This window comes from Crocuta crocuta, unplaced genomic scaffold (assembly GCF_008692635.1).
Source record: "Crocuta crocuta isolate KB4526 unplaced genomic scaffold, BGI_CrCroc_1.0 scaffold479, whole genome shotgun sequence".
Lineage (NCBI taxonomy): Eukaryota > Metazoa > Chordata > Mammalia > Carnivora > Hyaenidae > Crocuta > Crocuta crocuta.
This window is the reverse complement of record NW_027531875.1, coordinates 1,541,377-1,546,983: the sequence shown is the minus strand read 5'-3', so window position 1 is coordinate 1,546,983 and position 5,607 is coordinate 1,541,377.

Below are 5,607 nucleotides of genomic sequence, written 5' to 3'. Positions count from 1 at the left end.
ACAAGATCGCATTGACCAACAAAAATGAAATTGTAGCAAATAAATGAAAGCGGATGTGGCTGACAGGAAGAGTAGTCCCTTCCACAGTGCTACGGTTATCCCCTGAGTGAAGCTAACATCCTCCTTCCCCACTTTATCTGTGAGTACACTGAGACTAAGAAACAGTAGGTACTGAGCCACGGTCATGCAGATCTTGAGTGCCTGAGTTTGAAATCATATTCATATTTATCTGGATTTCATTTTTCGCTACAGTGTGCTCTTTTCTCAAAGAATTTTTATAGATGTGAAGGTTGAATACATTTTTAATATGGCAGTTCTCTTAAATGGCTTTAGCTGATAGACTGTAGTACAGCCAAACTCATTCATATCCAAGTTTTGCTGATTGAGATGCAACCAAAATGGCCTTTCTCGCCTGAACAAATAAGTCTATTGGCAGCTCACTATTGACATGATTTCAAGTTTTCCATAGTCTTTTTTTTTATTCTTTCTTTAAAGTTTATTTATTTATTTTGAGAGAGAGAGCACATGCAAGGGAAGGACAGAGAGAAAGAGTGAGAGAGAATCCCAAGCAGCTTTGCGCTGTCAGCATGGAGCCTGAGGCAGGGTTCAAGCACACAAACCATGAGATCATGACCTGAGCCAAAATCAAGAGTTGGACAATTAACAGACTGAGCCATCCAGGTGCCCCCATAGTCTATTTTAATGGCCAAATGTTGGTACACGACCAGAGGACAAAAGGGTATTTGCTTAAGCTAACACATGTCCCAGAGTTTGTCATTTAGAAAGAAAGGAAAATTATATAAAAATACAACTTCACAAGAGAGTGACTGTAGATAGCAGTGCAAGTACTTTGAGAAATGTGGATGGAGGTACACTATGATTTTAGAATATTACTTTTTCCTGGTGGGAAAATTAAATTCTGATCAAGATGTCTAAATGTGGGAAACAAAAATTGGTCTTAATTTCTCTGCATTTAATGGTCTTTAATTCTCTTGCACTTAAAAGTCTTTGGCAATCATGCAATCATCAAAACACTTCAGCAACTTCTTAACTAGGAAACTTAACACCTACTTATGCTATTGTTAGCTTCAGTAGTTCAAAGAATGCAAAGTCAATAGCAATTAGGAAAGAAAACCTTTGAGAAAGGAAAAGAGCTATAAAACACCTAATTGTTTCTCTTAAAACCTACTCCCTTGGTACCTCCAAATGCTAATGAAATGTCATTTCACCATGACAAGTAGCACACAGATCTTTCTTTTCTTGGGTAGGGAAGAAAGGCATAGTGTGGCAATTTATGTAATACCCTTCATTATTAAAATTTGCATTATTCTAATGTTACTCGTTTATAATTAATGTGTAAGTGATTCTAGAAGCTTAACCCCTATCACTTATTTGTTGCTTAGCAACAATCAGGCTGAGTGAAGCACTGCTAGGGGATAGCCTATGAATCACCACAGGGAAAGCTGCTTGGGAATTACTGAGTTGGGATCGCTCTCTCTAGACTCTCTTAAGCATTGTTTCTGTGTAATTTCATTGAAGCAAACTTGCTTTGCTAATGGGAAATCCTGTATAAATAAATCTGCGCCCATGTGAAAACAGCCCTATTGTAGATTTTTTACTGCAACAAACATGACAATTATTTTTCAAGAACACATTGAATTCCACTGCTCCTAAGGATTTCTTGCTTAAAAATAAAAATTAGTGTTAATTGTCTTTTCCAGTGCAAACGTAATTGTTTTGTTCTTTCCTGGAGTCTCAGCAGAATCAGCAGGTGTGTGTATATATACGATCTCAGGAACATTCCTGTATCTACATATGCAAAGTGTAGTCAAAGGTTGATATAAACTAAATGTTCGTGTCCTCTAACTTTCATGTGTTGAAATCTAATCCCCAGTTTGATGATATTTGGAAATAAGACCTTTGGGAGGTGACTAGCCACTAGGGTATAGACCTCATGAAAGGGATTAGTGTTTTTATAAAAGAGACCCCAGGGTTCTCCCTTACTTATCCCTTCTGCCATGGGAGGACACAGTGAAAAGATAACGATCTATGAACCAGAAACTGGACTCCCACTAGACACTAAATGTGTCAGAACCTTTCAGCTTCCAGAATTATGAGAAATGAGTTTCTGTTGTTTATAAGCCACTCACAAAGTCTACAGTACTTTGTTACAGTAGCCCAAACTGACTAAGACAGAGATGGAGACAGTTGTCCAAGAAGTTCAGGCCCAAATCTCTTGCAGTAAAACAAAAAGAGAACAAAGGCAGGGGTTTTTGTGTGGCTCAATTGATTAAGCGCCCAACTTCAGCTCAGGACATGATCTCATGGTTCGTGAGTTTGAGCCCTGCATTGGGCTCTGTGCTGACGGCTCATAGTCTGGAGCCTGCTTCAGATTCTATATCTCCTGCTCTCTCTGCCCCTCCTCTGCTCACACTCTGTCTCTCAAAAATAAACATTAAAAAAAGTTTAATTAAATTTTTTTTAAAAAGAAAACAAAGGCAAAGTTATGGAGTTTTACTGTGCTTAAATTGTCCAAATAATCATGTGGAATGTGTACACTACTTTCATGACTAGTTGAGACCTTATCAACTCCAATGCTACCTTTGGCAATGTAAAGGCCAAGTAGAAAACTTGGATCTTAGTGGAGACTAAAGTCAAATACCAATAAGGTTATACAAGTTCGTTTCTCTCTCTTTTATAGTAACTTAGTGGAATTTATAAATTTATACTAGTGTTCTGTCAGATGTAAAAATGTAACATCAAGATTATTTTGGTCCTTATCCAATGTTGAAAAATTAATGTCATATCCATCTCTCAACATTTATCTTCAGTACTGTTGAAACATCAGTAATAATGATGTTCTTTAGTCTTGATATCATTTGATAGTACATCCCCCTCTTAAAAATGAGACTCTGTACAGACATAGCCTATAGTAGAGATTTTAGATATGTATCTGTGAAGACTTTATATATGTGCAAATCCAGTCATGTAATTAAAACTAATCCTGCATTTAAATCAATGTTGTTAATTAAAGATCCGAAGGAAATCTAGAATAACTGCAACCAAAGAGAAAGAGCTGTCAATATGTTTCTAATACTGTCCATTAAAGAGTGCCTGATTGCTTTGGATATTTGAATTTACTATGTTAGGTGTAATCATCAGGGGGAAAAGGAGATATCAAGCTCTCAAAACCTAATCAAATTAACCATCAATCAATTACTTAGCTTTCTCTGTCCTAATTAACTACTCATGTCAAATAAGCTTTTTATTATCATTTAGCTTCACATGTGAATTGGTTTTCAGAAGAAAAGAGTATTCTAAACTACGGATATGATAATAATATATTATTTGTCATTTTGAACATTTCACATATATATGAAATATGTACAACTTTTGTTGATTTTATACCTAGGTTATCATTTAAGCTTGATTATCTTATGCCAAGAATATGAACATAATTGCTTCTGAATACTGACTTAACCAAATTCATAAACCTGCCAAATATAATTGTATCTCATTCTTGATGAGGATAAGATTCATCATGGGAATTTTATGAAGTAAATGCTCAGTGGAAGCACCTTCAGAGATGCTGATTAATGAGATCTGAAATCATGCATCTCTACTTTCACTAGAGATTCATTTCTGACATAATGGAGTGAGTAAATCAACACAACCTCTCTCCAAAAATCCAACTAAATGTAAAGCATTAAAAAAAAAGGAAATAATAAAGTCTACAGGGGAGTTAAATGAACTAGAAAACAGAAAACAAAAGAAAACATTTCATATTCTATGAAATGAAAGTTGTTTTAAAAAAAAAAAACACACAACAAAATTGACAGACCCTTGGTTAGACTATCCAAGAAAAGAAGAGAAAAGGTACAAATTACCAAAATCAGTAATAAAAGATGAAACATCAATATTGAACCACATATATTAAAAGGAATATATATGTATATATATTGCTTTCTTTTTTCCTTCCTTCCTTCTTTCTTTCCTTCCTTCCTTCCTTCCTTCTTTCCTTCTTTCCATATCAGTTTGAACTGCTGAGACACAAACTTATGTTCCAGACTTCCAGTAGTATCAAGCTGAAGCTCTCTTCCATGGGACGTTTGCTTGAAATCATAGTTTTGCTTGACCTCCTCCTCCTGTTAGGCTTTCTTTTCTCTTACATGTTTCTCCTGGGATCAGTTCCATAATAAATCACTTGCTATCAAATCCCTATCTCAGGGTCTGATTCTGGGAAACCCAACCCACATCCAGCATCTACCATGGGCCAGGCCCTTTGAAGGAAACTGGCAATTCAACAAATGGTTAAGACGCAGTCTGGGCTTTCGAGGAACACACTGTCTGGTGGAGAGACAGATGCATACATTGATGATTACAGTGCTATAGAGAGACATTCCGGGAGGGCGGGGAGAGCTTGTTAAAGCAGGCATGAAAATAATGTCAAGAGCTGTTTCTCAGTTTGAGGGAGATAAGGACGTCTTCAGAGAGGTGATCTTCTAGAGGAATTTTTTTTAAACAAACATGCTACCCAATCAGAAAATTTAGAGAACATGAATATTTTTCTAACATGAGAAAATTACCAAGACTAACTCAAGATATATGTCAAATTCAACTGCTTCCCACTGCCTATACCTCTTATTAGTCCCAATCATCTTCATTTTTTACTTACTACTAAAAAGAGCTTCTTAATTGTGCCACTATGTCATCCGTCATTCATTTATTTTTAAAACACCTGGAATAATATTTTCTTTTTAACAGAGATAGAGAGAGTGTGCACACATGAGTGGGGGTGGGGGGCAGAGAAAGAGGGGAACAGAGGATCCTAAGCAGGCTCTGCATTGAGAGTGGAGTGCCTGATGCAGGACTCAGGGCTCAAACTCACAAACAGGGAAGATCATGACCTGAGCTGAAGTCAGTCGCTTAACTGAGCCACCCAATAGCCCCGATATTTTAAAAATGTAAATTAGATTATATCACCATTGTTCTTAAAACATGAAAATGGTTTTCCATTATACTTACAATAAAATCCACTGTGACTAAAAAGGCCTGGCTTTGGCATGGCTGCTGATGCCACCTCTGTCTCATTGGCTGAAACTCTTTTCTCCTTATCATGTTTCATCTACATGTTAAGTTCTTGATGTTCTTCCTCAGAAAGCACTTTTCTCCAGATCTCTGCATAGGAGCATCTCACATCATTCAGAGTTTTGCCTGAATATCATTTTTTGGAGGCTTTCAATCAAAATTGCTTCTACAAGAACCTCAGTATATGTCCACTTCAGTTCCTTACCTATCTTTTGTTTTCTTCATAGCCTTATTCACTACCTGAAATTACATTATTTAGTTAGTTGTTTCCTTTATATTGTCTGGTATCTTTCATTAGAAAGGAAGCAACAGGGATAGGAATGTGTCAGCCTGCAGTAATATTCACAACAAAATCATGAAGCTCCTGGTATAGAAAAAACACTCAATAAATTGGCATGAATGAATGAATTTCCTCCTAGTGAATTGCCCTTGCTTTCCTGCAATAAGCACTATTTAGTCATGATATAATCAAACTTCATTATATCACTAGCTATATTGGTTAACATATTAGGATATTTT